The sequence below is a fragment of the Xenopus laevis genome, chromosome 3L (assembly GCF_017654675.1).
Source record: "Xenopus laevis strain J_2021 chromosome 3L, Xenopus_laevis_v10.1, whole genome shotgun sequence".
Classification (NCBI taxonomy): domain Eukaryota; kingdom Metazoa; phylum Chordata; class Amphibia; order Anura; family Pipidae; genus Xenopus; species Xenopus laevis.
In genome coordinates, this window is record NC_054375.1 from 4,214,381 (window position 1) to 4,229,569 (window position 15,189).

Genomic DNA, 15,189 nt, shown 5'->3' on the forward strand with positions numbered 1-15,189 from the left:
AGTAAACGTTTTTAAATTCTACCTTTACTTGTGTGTGTGTTATTGCTCACAAGCAGTATTTCAAAAGGTTTAATCATTGATTCTGTATATTTGTATTTAAATTTTTTAATATTAATTAATACAAGTATTATTATTGATAAAGGTTCACTCCTTTATTACAGTAGCCATGACCTTTTTGGAAAAAAATAACGGCCTACCTATAAATTTATGTTTTTTCCCTATTAATAACATTGGGATCAACCATCATTTTTATCGGCCAGGCCCGTAAAATACCTGCCAGGGGCAACCCTAACTGGGAGCTGTAGTGACTGGGAGTTGTACTGGCAACTGAAGGTACTGGGAGTTGTAGTGACTGTGAGCTGTAGTGAATGGGAGCTGTACTGGGAGTAGGGTTGCCACATTTTCTGGAAAAAAATAAGGGCCTTCCTATATATTTATCTTTTTTTCCTATTAATAACATTGGGATTAACCATCATTTTTACCGGCCAGGGCGGTAAAATACTGGCCAGGTGGCTACCCTACCTCTAAATCTCTGAGTCCTCTCAAAATGGGATATTACTAGGGTTGCCACCTGGCAAGAATATACAAAAAAGGTGGCAACCTTAGATATTACAGGACACATCCATCGCCCCAATCTGCCCAATACCCAAAACTACATTAATTTTCTGGTAAGCCCAGTCCCTTTTGGGCTCCGCAAATCAGTACTGTACCAAAGAAAACAGGAGTATTGGCAGGTATGGAAAGATATACAGGTATGGGACCTGTTATCCAGAATGCTCAGATAATGGATCTTTCCATAATTTTGATCTTCATACCTTAATTCTACTAGAAAATCATGTTAACATTATAAAACTCAATAGGCTGGTTTTGCTTCCTATAAGCATTAATTGTACAGGTATGAGACCTGGTATCCAGAAGGCTCGTGAGTCGGAACCTGGGGTTTTCCGGAAACGGATATTTCATTTAAACATTAAATATAACCAATAGGCTGGTTTTGCTAACTATAAGGGTTTATTATACAGGTAGAAGACCTGTTATCCAGAATGCTCAGGACCTGGGGTTTTCCAGATAACAGATCTTTCTTTAATTTGGATCTCCATACCTTGTCTACTAGAAAATCATGAAAACATGAAATAAACCCAAATGGGCTGGTTTTGCTTCCAATAAGGATTCTTAGTTGGGATCAAGCTACTGTCAGGGGCGGATTAATGCCTAGGCTAACCTACGCTATAGCCTAGGAGCCCACAGTGCTGAGGGGCCCATGGGGCCTTTTCAATTTGTTTTTAATTTGTTTAAAAAAATAGTTTTTTTTAACTGTGCTGCTTTGTCCCAGTAGGGTGTTGTTCCATCCTCCCACCTCCCTCCCCTCCTGCACAGGTGGTACCTGCTTTATGGCCGGTTTATAGAGGATTAGGCAAAGTAGCAAGACGCGAGCACGGTTTCAGGGAATTGGCAAGCGCCAGTGACATCACAGCCGCTCCCCAAGGCAGATGCAGCATGTAGAGCCTGAGCGCACACAGATACACATATTGCCTACAGGTACTGGCCGTGCATGGGGGGGGCAGATTGGCACCCAACCAAGTTCAGCAGCAGTTGGGGGGCACTGTGGAAAGGGGCGGGGGTCGGTGGCACGGGGGTCAGACCCCTGTGGAAAGTGTAGCCTAGGGGCCTCACGTAGGCTACTGTTTTATTATAACAGAGAAAAAGGAAATCATTGGGAGACAGACTTTCCGTAAATTCAGAGCTTCCTGGATAACGGGTTTCCGGATACCAACCTGTACCATCATCTTCCCCTGCAGACGCGCTCAATGTGTAGAACGTTTTCTGTTCTCAAGGCCGCTTCATTGAGCGCGGGGCTCCCTGCCCTTTCTGAGCTATGGGCAATATCCTCTACTCCCATCCTGTCCCTGGGAACAATAATGATCCAGTCCTGGATTTTTCTAAATGCTAAACATGAAGTAAGGTCTCAAAATGTCCTGAAGGGATCATACCCAGCCTAATTATGCGGGGTTAGTCGTCATCTCTGTATGCAGATTATAAATGTAAAAGTAGATGTTACCGAGCCCCACAGCAAATTCATTTTAGGGTCCCCAACATATCCAGAGGTTGTTCTTTTTTACCAATATATGTTGAAATTGCTCATCAAATCTGCTTTCTCTGTAGTTACGCCCCATGATACATAGATTGACACTCTTGCTTCCTTTTTCATCTATTTCCCCCTCTACAAGTAAAGCACTACAGTTGCTTCTGAGTTGCAAATATCATCTACTATAAGTAAATTGTAGATTTCCCCAGCATATATAGATCCCCAACAGTTGTGTATTTTATACTATAAGTAAAATGCAGATTTCCCCAGCAGATATAGATCCCCAACAGTTGTGTATTTTATTGTACATAGCCCCCCAATAACAGAAGATGACATACATTTCCTGATACCTTATATATTTCTACATTTATAATGCAAAAGTCACATCCTATTTTTAGTAGTTATCCTTTATTTTCAGCTATTCCCCCAGTATAAGTAGGTGGCAACAGTTGCACACAGTTGTAAATAGAGGACATCATCTGCTTCTTTCTTTCCCATGGCCTCCAAACATAAGAAGATCACAGCATTTGCATCTTACCTGTATGAAGAGTAAATGAAGATTGCAAGCTCTTCTTCGATCCAAGAGCTCCAAAGCATCTGCCTCTTTACACTGTGCTACTCAGAGGGAAGAAGATAGAAGAGCATAAAGTGAGAGGAGCATAAAGTGAGAGCTCAGGGCTTCAGCCAAATACAAGAATGAATGAAAGTCAACAAGAACCTCTTCGGTGTTGCACTTCTCTTCCTATTCACCAATCAATTATCTCCAGCTTATATTTATAGGTCCGGAAAGTTATGCAGCCTCCCACCGGGGTAACAGAGGGGCCCCCCAGACATCCAGCTCTTCTCTTTCCTTCTTATCTACAGCAAAGCAGAACTTACTCAGTCACGCAAAGGAAAAATATGATAATATATCTTGCATTGCCAGTGATCTCATTCCAGACACCAAAAAAATACCCATAATATAATCTCCAGCTTGGTAACAGCAACCTCCCTTCATCCTTCAACCTCCATGCATTTTTTTTTTATAAATGTACATTGGGCAAGCCAGGGTTTTGCTTGTTTGATAGTTTTAATATAATAGATATACAGTATATCTCTAGTACAAAATAAGTCTCACAAGCAGATAAATTCTAACGCAGGCGGACGTCTGCCCTTCTATTACATCATGCTGTGATGTCACATACGTCTCCGGTCTCATGACAGATCTTTATATTCTCTTTAACATATTAGGCGTTAATTACCGTTCCATTAGATCAATAAATAATCAAGAATTTCCAGTGAAAAGAGGGTTGACAACCACATTAACCTTTTCCCTTTTCCAAAGTTGAACCAAAGTACATGGAAAATTCTCTATCCAAGGTTGCCCCTTAGTTGGTGATTGGTAGATCTCAAGACACTGTCAACAAACAGCTTGTCTAAGGGGTTTATTTACTAAACTCCGAATGCAAAAATCACTAAAAATTCGTGATGTTTTTTTTTTTAATAAAATCGGACTTTTAAAAAAAATCTAATTTTTCGGAATTTATTAAACCCCGAGGATGGAAAAGTCTGAATCAGAAAATCCGGCATCTCAGACCTGTCCAGGTTGCATATAAGTCCCAATGATTTTTTGATGGAGTTTTTGGATGAAAATTCCGAAAAAATCGTGGGAATTCTTAATTTACCTAGGAGAACTAGAAGAACTTTCTAAATCGTGTGGAGTTTTTATGTATTTCGACTTCTGAAATATGATTTAGAGCTCTAAATACTATAGGAAAAAATATTCCTGGGTACGTTTTTCCTTTTGTTATGAGTCTGGAGAGGATGGCTGCATTATGAAGTGGTTTATTTTGTTATTGGTCATAAATCAGTCTTGGCAGTCTCTGCCTTGACTCCAGTGATCCTTAGTTGTTCTGCCAGGTTTGGAGACATTGGTCCTTCATCTCCTTCAGTTGAAGCTCTTACATCTTCAACAGGTTTCTTTGGCTGAGAGCATCCTATGAGATGAGGTGAGAATTGAGATATACTCACCCCCTTTCCCGCATTCTCCACCATTTTAAGGAAAAAGATCCACTACATTTAAATTAGTAGCAATTTATTGGGTTATGTAATAACATGCACTAAGTTTGCCCAGGGGCAGTAACCCATAGAACTCAGCAGGTAGCATTTACTGGTCGCCTGTTTAAAAAGCAAACATCTTATTGGTTGCTATTACTGCTCCTGGGCAAACTTAGTGCCTTTTATTGCATATAGGAGTTAATATTTACCAATGACTGTGTAACCGCATCTCAAATCAGTGTCTCACTGTGTTCCTCGCCTATGGAAAAGCATCACCTAAAGGATACTTTTGGGCTTGGTCATCATTGGGAGGCAATAACCTATTGCTTATTTCTGATATTGCCCACTCCCACACCTTGTGTCTCGTTCCCTTCCCCTGTTAGATTGTAAGCTCTTTTACACAGGGCGTTCCTCACCTTTTGTCCCAGGACTGGTCGCTATGTAGGTAATTCTGTATGTAATTCATGTGATTTTGTATAAACACATTTATTTTACAGCGCTGCTCAATATGTTGGTGCTCTAAAAATACATTATTATTATTAATAATAATAATAATAATAACAACTAGGAGCCCTTAAACTTGATGAAGAAGAAGAAAGAATATGAACATTACTAAGAATAGCGCAAATAACCATAATACTATATACAGGTATGAGACCTATTATCCAGAATGCTCGGGACCTGGCGTTTTTCTTCTGGATAACGGATCTTTCCGTAATTTGAATCTTCTTACCTTAAGTTTATCATGCAAACATTAAATAAAGACAATAGGCTGGTGCTGCTTCCAATAAGGATTAGGGATGCACCGAATCCACTATTTTGGATTCGGCCGAATCCTTCGTGAAAGATTTGGCCGAATACCAAACCAAATCAGAATCCTAATTTGCATATGCAAATTAGGGATGAGAAAGGGAAAAAAATGTACTTCCTTGTTTTATGACAAAAAGTCCTGCCCCTAATTTGCATATGCAAATTAGGATTCCGATTCGGTTCGGCCGGGCAGAAGGATTCGGCCGAATCCAAATCCTGCTGAAAAAGGCTGAAACCTGGCCAAATCCTGAACCGAATCCTGGATTAGGTGCATCCCTAATAAGGATTAATTATAATTTAGTTGGGATGAGGTACAAGCAACTGATTTAGGATAAGGACATCAGAGCTTTCTGGATAACAGGTTTCCGGATAACGGATCCCATACATGTACAGTCACACAAGGACATTATATGCCTTGCAGTGGAAGGAGAGGTATAATTAAAGGATAAGTTAACCTTTAAAATAAGTGAATGTAATATTGATGAGGGGGCTATTCTAAGCACTTTTGCAATGTACATTCATTATTTATTTTGTTTTGATTCCAAGATATTAAGGGATACATGTGCTGTTAATAGGAATGAATTGTGTTACAACAGCGCCACCTGCTGGTCAGTTTCCCACCAGTCTGACCAGCAAGTAGTCAAGGAAGTTGTCAGGAGTAAGAAAGAGGCTGATGTTCTTCTGCTTAGGAAAGATGTGAGAAAGGCTTATAATTTTATTCCTAAACAGAAGAACATCAGCCTCTTTCTTTCTCCTGACAACTTCCTTGACTACTTGCTGGTCAGACTGGTCAGAAACTGACCAGCAGGTGGTGCTGTTGTAACAAAATTCATTCATATTAACAGTACATGTATCCCTTAATATCCTGGAATAAAAACAAAATAAATAATGAATGTACATTGCAAAAGTGCTTAGAATAGACCGCTCATCAGTTTTACATTCACTTATTTTAAAGGTTAACTTATCCTTTAAAGACGATGAAATGAAATATTAGAATAGCCTTTTGTATAGAGATCATTGATGTTTAGGACCCTCATGTTAATCTACTGGCACATTTGCCTCCACCAGAACAGATATATATCGGCTTAGGTTTGGGGCAAATACAGTTATGTCTTTATAATAAGTAGAATTGATGGGCTTTTAGGAACGGGCTTTCTTGTCTAGATCAGATATTAATATAATTCTAATGGTGTCTCTGCATCAGCCAGACAACTGTAATGTCTTCTTCTTTGGTTCATTAATGTGAATGGATATGATGTCACTTTGGGGACTAATGTGCTGGGAACATTGAGAAAATTCAGAACACAAAGCTGCTGATATTATTGGGTTTTAGGCATGTTGCCAGCAGCCATATGAAGAATTGTCTTTTGTTCACAAGGCTTGCGCTTTAATGGACAACGATTGGTTGTTGCTGAACTGTGTAAATGAGACAATTGTTGTTCACCTTTGAATTAACTGTTGACGTAGAGAGGGATATTCTGAGACAATTTGCAATTTTTATTAGTTGTGGTTTTTGAGTTATTTAGCTTTTTATTCAGCAGCTCTCCAGTTTGCAATTTCAGCCATCTGGTCTCTAGGGCCCAAATCCCCCTAGCAACCATGCATTGATTTGAATAAGAGACTGGAATAGGAATAGGAGAGGCCTGAATAGAAATAAGAGGAATAACAAGTAAAAATAACAGTAAATTTGTAGCCTTACAGAGCATTTGTTTTTTTAGATGGGGTCACTGACAACCCCCTTCCCATTTGAAAGCTGGAAAGAGTGAGAAGAAAAAGCCAAATAATTCAAAAACTATAAAAACTATACTGAAAAGTTGCTTAGAATTAGTCATTCTATAACATACTAAAATTTTAGCATAAAATCCACATTTTATGATAATTTCATTGAAAAAAGTCAGACCAAACTACAATCCACATTTTCACCTTATTTATTATTAATAATGCTGAATTTTATCAGATTGGGAAAAAAACTTGATATACTCGACCGAAGATCCGAATCGTATGATTTTTTCCCCCGAATTGCTCGATATTTCAGGCTCGATAAGTCCGAATTTTTTATATTTTTGCCCTAAAAACCCCAAATAGTCGGATTTTTGGGCTAAATCCAGGGCAGACCACAGAAACTTCCAAATAGGATAGGGACCTCTCCCATTTACTTATGTACAACCTCGGCAGGTCTGAGACGCCAGATTTTCCGGAATATGGAAAAATTCGAGGTTTTTTTTTTCCCACTAAAAATTCAGATTTTATAGTAAAAAAAAATAAAATTCTAGTTTTTGCCATTCGGACTTAATGATGATAGTTTTAATGAAACTATGCAGTACAGGCATGGGACCTGTTATTCAGAATGCTGTGGATCTAGGGTTTTCCGAACAATGGATCATTCTACTAGAAAATCATATAAACATTAAATGAACCCAATAGGCTGGTTTTGCTTCCAATAAGGATTAATTATATCTTAGTTGGGATCAAGTATAAGCGACTGTTTTATTATTACACAGAAAAAGGAAATCAGTTTTAAAAATTGGAATAATTTGGATGAAATGGAGTCTATGGGAGACGGCCTTTCTGTAATTTCCGGATTAACGGGTTTCCGGATAACGGACCGGACTTGGTCCAGCTCTGGGTATAGATACCCATGACTGACAAAATACTGTATCTGATTTATTCCTAGTGAATTAGACATCAGGTTTCAGAATATATGAATGAAGCAAGATGTGTATGTTTTAAAACAGGCTTGATGACCTATAATCTGAATGTTGGAAAGTCTGTAGTAAATATCAAGACCAATACGGATTGCTTCCTTTTCCGAAGTCGCCCGAAGCTGCCTCATGAGGTAGGCCAACTTTGAAAAATGAAGTGATCCGAGTGCCATCCCGCCGTCGATTTACATTCTAGCCGGCGGGAGGCTCTGGAGATTAGTCGCCCCGAAAAAGAGGAGATTTGTCTCCGGGCGACTAATATCCCCGAATTTGAGCATGTGCCCTGACCCTGAGGGGGCGATTCACTAAGGGGCCAATTCATGAAGCTCGAGTGAAGGATTCGAATTAAAAAAACTTCGAATTTCGAAGTGTTTTTTGGGCTACTTCTGTGGTGGACTGGTCAGTCTATTCTGTTCACTATCATTTAAAAAGTCTATTTTACTGTTATACTGTGTGTTTTCTATATTTCCTTGCTCAGCTATTTTGCAAAACCATATATCTTATCTATGCACCTAGGATGAAACCAAGAGGAACCTCTTCACAGAAACAGACTCGTTCTATGCACCTGTTCCTGGAAGACGACTGCTAAATTAAAACCGCATAAGGACTTTGTACTTTGTATTTTTTTCCATTTCAAGTTTGATATCTATGAAGTTTGTACTTTTCCATTTGAAGTCATATAGCTAAACCGCAAGCTTAGGGGGGTGTCATAACACTGTAAATCAAAGAAAGGAAGGATCGGCACACAGGAACAGATGCAATGTGGGGTAAACCCCTAAGTGTTTATTATGTCATATGTTGCACAACGTTTCGGGGGCACGCCCCCTTCGTCAGGTGATGTTCACATGCAATCAGTACAAGCAATAAATAGTCTGCTAGCCCCTCCCACCATGTGAAGAATTTTTTTTATAGAAAATCAAAAAAATTTTTTTTAAATTATAAACAATTATGTTAGAATGTCAAGAAAATTATATAAATGTCCCAACTCAGAATAAAGTCCAAACTCAAAAAAAATTAAATTGCTGTGATTGAAAGAGGTAGTTTAACATAGAAAAATTTGGCACAACAGGGTACAACGTATAGGCATTTTACCTACTGCAGAAAAATTCAATTCAGCTGTACTATGTCAGGGAGATTCAAAGCAGCTGTTATCTGCAAGGTAGAAATACAAGGTTACTAACTTATCAGGACCAAAATACACAATGTCTCAAAAATTGTTTCACATTATAGATATATAGTAACCGATTATTATGTTAGAGATAGCAGGTTAAATTGAAGTCTTCATTCAGTCCCCTTGGCACTTGCGTTTGAAGTAGCCAAATCCAGTAACTTTCGCGCTGTAACAATTTCTGTTTTACATCCTGCCCCCTCTTAACTTCAACTCTCTCTAAAATCTGCCAACGTAATTGCGATGTTTTGTGCTTATTCTCATAAAAGTGTTTGGCTAGTGTAGTTTCATATTTCTTAGATTTACTAGATGAGTTTTTATCCTCATCTGTTGGTTGAAAGTTTTGAATTGTGGATTTGTGTTCGTTCAAGCGTGTTTTGATTTGTCTACTTGTTTGGCCTATGTAGGCCAGTCCACATGGACATTTAATGCAATAGATAACATTAGTAGAATTACATGTATGGAAACCTTTTGTGTGATGTTTTGTTCCTTTGCAAGGGTGAGTGACAATGTCACCTTTAGTGATGCCAGTGCAATGTCCACAGTTATGGCAAGGGTAAGTACCAGGGTTAACCTTAGCGTAGAGGGGTTTCTTGTTGGCATTTCTGATCATATCCCCTATATTTCTACCTCTTCTGTAAGAAAAAATAGGTGGGACAGAAAACAATTTCCCCAGTTTAGGGTCATTTTTAAGTATCGTCCAATTTTTTAGTATGATTTTTTTAATGGCTTTGGAATTGGTGTCATATGTTGACACGAATGGTACTCTTTCAAATTTTTAATTGAGATTTGTATTTTTTGTTGTTAGTAATTTCTCTCTAGGAATTTTTTCAACCTCATTTTTAGTTTTAAGTAAATCTCCATAGTTGTACCCTTTAGTGTGAAATTTCTCAATCATTTTAACAGATTCCTGGGAGTATAGCTCATCAGTAGAAGTAATTCTTCTGACGCGGAGCAATTGACTTCTAGGAAGCCCTTTAAATAGACTGGGTGGGTAAAAACTGTTTGGTTTTAGTAAATTGTTCCGATCAGTGGGCTTGGTGTAAAGTGAAGTGGTAAAACCCATGTTTTCATACTGTATATTCACGTCCAAAAAATGGATATTATTAGAGTGACACTCTAAAGTGAACTTAATAGATTGGTGCACATTATTAAGATAATGGAGGAAATATTCTAACTCAATCTCAGTGCCAGTCCAGATAAAAAACGTGTCGTCGACAAATCTCATATACGAGTGTATATGTTTAGAAAAATCATTATTGTTAAAAATGAATGATTGCTCAAAATAGTCCATGTAGATGTTAGCGTAAGCCGGTGCCATGTTGGCACCCATGGCACAACCTTGTATTTGTAAATAGTACCCGTCGTTAAAGGTGAAAACATTTTTCGTTAGGACAAACTCAAGTAAAGTGCATAAAAAATTAATTTCATGTGTAGGTAAAAGTGTACGACTTAAATAAGTACGTATACATTCGACACCCTCCTCGTGTGGTATTGAGGTGTACAGATCACGTACGTCCAATGAGCATAGAATGCCTTGTGGGACTGGTTTAGGAATGGCTTGTAATCTTGTCAGGAATTCAGTAGTGTCTTTAAGGCAAGGTTTTAGAGAGGGGAGGATTTCTTGTAAAGCTACATCAACATATATTGCTAATGGTTGTAGTAAAGATCCTACATTGGACACTATAGGGCGCCCGGGTGGATCTATCAGGGTTTTGTGAATTTTGGGCAGAAAATAGATGTATGGAATTTTAGCTTCCTTTTGTAGTAGCAATCCATATATATCCTCAGATATGACACCCTCGATCATAGCCGAATAAAGCAATATGTTAACTTCATCTTTTAGCTTTGATGTAGGATCACTTTCAATTTTTTTATAATGTGTGTTATTTTTTAATTGTCTATGGGCTTCCTTCTCATAGTAACTTTTATCCAGGACTACAATACCTCCTCCCTTATCAGCTCTGCAGATGGTAATTAATTCATTATCTTGGAGTTTTTTTACACACCTTTTTTCCATAGCTGAAATATTGGTACGTTTAGGGGCAGATTCACTAAGGGTCGAATTTCGAAGTTAAAAATACTTCGAAATTCGACCCTCGAATTGAAATCCTTCGACTTCGAATATCGAAGTCGAAGGATTTAGCGCTAATCCTGCGATCGATCGATCGAAGGATTTTTCGTTCGATCGAACGATTTTAATTCAACGATCGAAGGAAAATCCTTCGATCAAAAAAAGATTAGCAAACCTATGGGGACCTTCCCCATAGGCTAACATTGACTTCGGTAGGTTTTATCTGCCGAAGTAGGGGGTCGAAGTTTTTTTTAAAGGGCAAGTACTTCGACTATCGAATGGTCGAATAGTCGAACGATTTTTCGTTCGATTCGTTCGATTTCGTTCGAATTCGAACGAATTTAACCAATTCGATGGTCGAAGTACCAAAAAAATACTTCGAAATTCGAAGTATTTTTCATTCGAATCCTTCACTCGAGCTTAGTGAATCGGCCCCTAAGTATGTGTTTGTTTGCTTAGCTGGGTGTCAACTTCCAATTTAACAATAGTTTCAAACGCATCAATAGATGGAAAGGAACCTGGTGGCATAAACTTACTTTTTTTCTGTAGTTTATTAATTAATTTATACTTAGTATCATCCTTATTCACACCCTTATCTTTGTCACAAAAATATGCTTTTAATTTTAGTGATCTCATAAACTGTATAGGATGATAAATTAAATACATTGTTTACCTCCTCCGATTGTCCTTGTACTGAGTTTTCCCTTTGTAAGCTCGTTTTAGGTCTTTTGCCTCGCCTGGTTTTTCTTTGTGTGGCAGGCTTCTTCCTAAAAAAACCGGTGAAGCTTGAAAGGAAGATGAGGCAGATGAATCCAATTCGGAGGATTGTTGTGAAAAAGTGCGCTCCGTTGAAGCAGGAAATCTTCTTGAGCGTGTCCGTTGCTGGTTCTTTCCTTCCTTCCATGAATAAACCTCCTCTTTTTCGTAGTCCCTCGTGTCCCTTCTGAATTTTCGTAATTTGTTCTGTAAGATCTCTTGTTGTAATTTGTCGATCTCTGTCTGGAGTTCCCTCAGTTTCTGGTCGCAAAGATCGCTGGTCTGTTTCAACTTGATGTTTTCCTCTGCCACGTGGATCTGCTGGCGTACCTCCTTTAGGACCGCATTTAGCTGTTGAATAGTAAGTGTTATGAGGTCTAAACTGCAGCGGTTCAATATCCCGCGCCATTTGCTCAGAAACTCTCGATCTTCTCTGAATAGGACAGGCTTTAGATAGACGCGGAGACCACGCGGAATGCGCTGAACTTTGGCATATTCGGTAAGCGTAGAAGAGTGTAGTAGCCATGTGACCTCTCTTCTTTTTAGCTTTTCCAGTTCACGTAAATAGTCTGTATCCTCAGGTGGGATGAAAGCAGGTAGCGTGTGTGAAGCGTTTAAAATCCTTTTCCTTTCCGCTTCCGTGTAGCCGAATGTGTCGGCTCTTAGGTCCGTCGTAGCTGCGATATCTGTGAATGACATATCTTGTGGAGGCTTCCTTACAGGGTACTGCACACGATGCCGTGAGCACAATTCGTAGAAAACTGTGTGAGCGCACACTCTGGCCTTCCTTAATCAATTGCCTGGTGCACAATCCTCTGGGGAGACGGCACTCCCTCGATATCCAATGTAAATCAAAGAAAGGAAGGATCGGCACACAGGAACAGATGCAATGTGGGGTAAACCCCTAAGTGTTTATTATGTCATATGTTGCACAACGTTTCGGGGGCACGCCCCTTCGTCAGGTGATGTTCACATGCAATCAGTACAAGCAATAAATAGTCTGCTAGCCCCTCCCACCATGTGAAAAATTTTTTTTATAGAAAATCAAAAAAATTTTTTTTTAAATTATAAACAATTATGTTGGAATGTCAAGAAAATTATATAAATGTCCCAACTCAGAATAAAGTCCAAACTCAAAAAAAATTAAATTGCTGTGATTGAAAGAGGTAGTTTAACATAGAAAAATTTGGCACATGCAAATCACAACAGGGTACAACGTATAGGCATTTTACCTACTGCAGATATTTCCTTGCTCAGCTATTTTGCAAAACCATATATCTTATCTATGCAAGCTAGGATGCAACCAAGAGGAACCTCTTCACAGAAACAGACTCGTTCTATGCACCTGTTCCTGGAAGACGACTGCTAAATTAAAACCGCATAAGGACTTTGTACTTTGTATTTTTTTCCATTTCAAGTTTGATATCTATGAAGTTTGTACTTTTCCATTTGAAGTCATATAGCTAAACCGCAAGCTTAGGGGGGTGTCATAACACCCCCCCACCTAGCCTATATAACCTTTTGTACCTTACAATAAAGAAGAAGCATTTTTGTATACTGAACTGTCTGTGTCAGTGTCATTCTTTCTTATCAGCTAGCTGAACTTATTCACCACAATTTGGAAGGGACAGATACTCTCAGGACATATTTCTGTCCATAACACTTCGACCATCGAATGGGCTACTTCGACCTCGACTACGACTACGACTACGAATCGAACGATTCGAACTAAAAATCGTTCGACTAGTCGACCATTCGATAGTCGAAGTACTGTCTCTTTAAAAAAAACTTCGACCCCCTACTTCGGCAGCTAAAAGCTACCGAAGTCAATGTTAGCCTATGGGGAAGGTCCCCATAGGCTTGCCTGAGTTTTTTTGATCGAAGGATATTCCTTCGATCGTTGTATTAAAATCCTTCGAATCGTTCAATTTGAAGGATTTAATCGTTCGATCGAAGGAATAATCCTTCGATCGTTCGATCGTAGGATTTGCGCTAAATCCTTCGACTTCGATATTCAAAGTCAAAGGATTTTAGTTCCTAGTCGAATATTGAGGGTTAATTAACCCTCAATATTCGACCCTTCATACATCTGCCCCTAAGGGTCAAAAATCGAGGGTTAATTAACCCTCGATATTCGACTAGGAACTAAAATCCTTCGACTTCGAATATCGAAGTCGAAGGATGTGGCACAGATAGTTCGATCGAACGATTCGAAGGATTTTAATCCAACAATCGAAGAAATATCCTTCGATCAAAAAAAGTTAGCCAAGCCTATAGGGGCCTTCTGCTTTTAGATGGCGAACTAGGGGGTCGAAGTTTTTTTTAAAGAGACAGTACTTAGACTATCGAATGATCGAACGATTTTTACTTCGAATCCTTCGATTCAAAGTCGTAGTCGAAGTAGCCCATTCGATGGTCGAAGTAGCCCATTCGATGGTCGAAGTAGCCCAAAAAAAACCTTCGAAATTCGAAGTTTTTTAAATTCGAATCCTTCACTCGAAGTTAGTGAATCGGCCCCTAAGAGTCAAAACAATCCTACTGGGTTTATTTAATGTTTAGATTAATTTGAAGCAGACTTAATGTATGGAGATCCAAGTTATAAAAAGATCCCTTATCCAGAAAACCCCAGGTTTTGAGTAATCTGGATAATAGGTCCCACGTATTGTGTTTAGACTTTGAACCCAGTTCCCATTCATCCCACTGTCAGCAAAACTCAACATTTGTTCATATACCTGTTTCTCTCTATAATGGGATGTTAGGGCCAGATTTACTTACGCCTTCCTTTTCTAATGAGCAGTGGATCCTGCATATTCCACTTAAATCTGTATAGATTAAACATTTTGGGGGTTATTTACCTCCGGGCATTTTGGGGGAAAACATATTATATTTAAAACTCAAATTTTTCAAGATTTATTAAAGCCCAATGCAGCAAAAAGCCAGAATCCGAAAATCCTGCAGACCTGCAGAGGTTGTGTATTAGTCAATGGCAGAGGTCCCTCTCCTATTTTGAAGTTTCTGTGGTCTGCGCTGGAATCCGATCTTTTTTGGGCAGAAATCTGAAAAATTCAGGCTTTTCGGGAAAAAAAAATCAAGCAATTGAGTTTTTACCCGATCTGGTTAAATTATGATTTTTTAATAAAAAAATAAATAATGTCCAATCGTGGATTCTAGTTTGGTCGGACTTTTTTAACAAAATTTGGACTTTGATAAATAAGGCCCTTAATGTTTACACGATTCTAGAAAAAATCAAGCAATTGAGTTTTTACCCGATCTGGTTAAATTATGATTTTTTAATAAAAAATAAAATAATAAATAAGGTCCAATCGTGGATTCTAGTTTGGTCGGACTTTTTTAACAAAATTTGGACTTTGATAAATAAGGCCCTTAATGTTTACACGATTCTAGAAAAAAATCAAGCAATTGAGTTTTTACCCGATCTGATTAAATTATGATTTTTTAATAAAAAATAAAATAATAAATAAGGTCCAATCGTGGATTCTAGTTTGGTCGGACTTTTTTAACAAAATTTGAACTTTGATAAATAAGGCCCCTAATG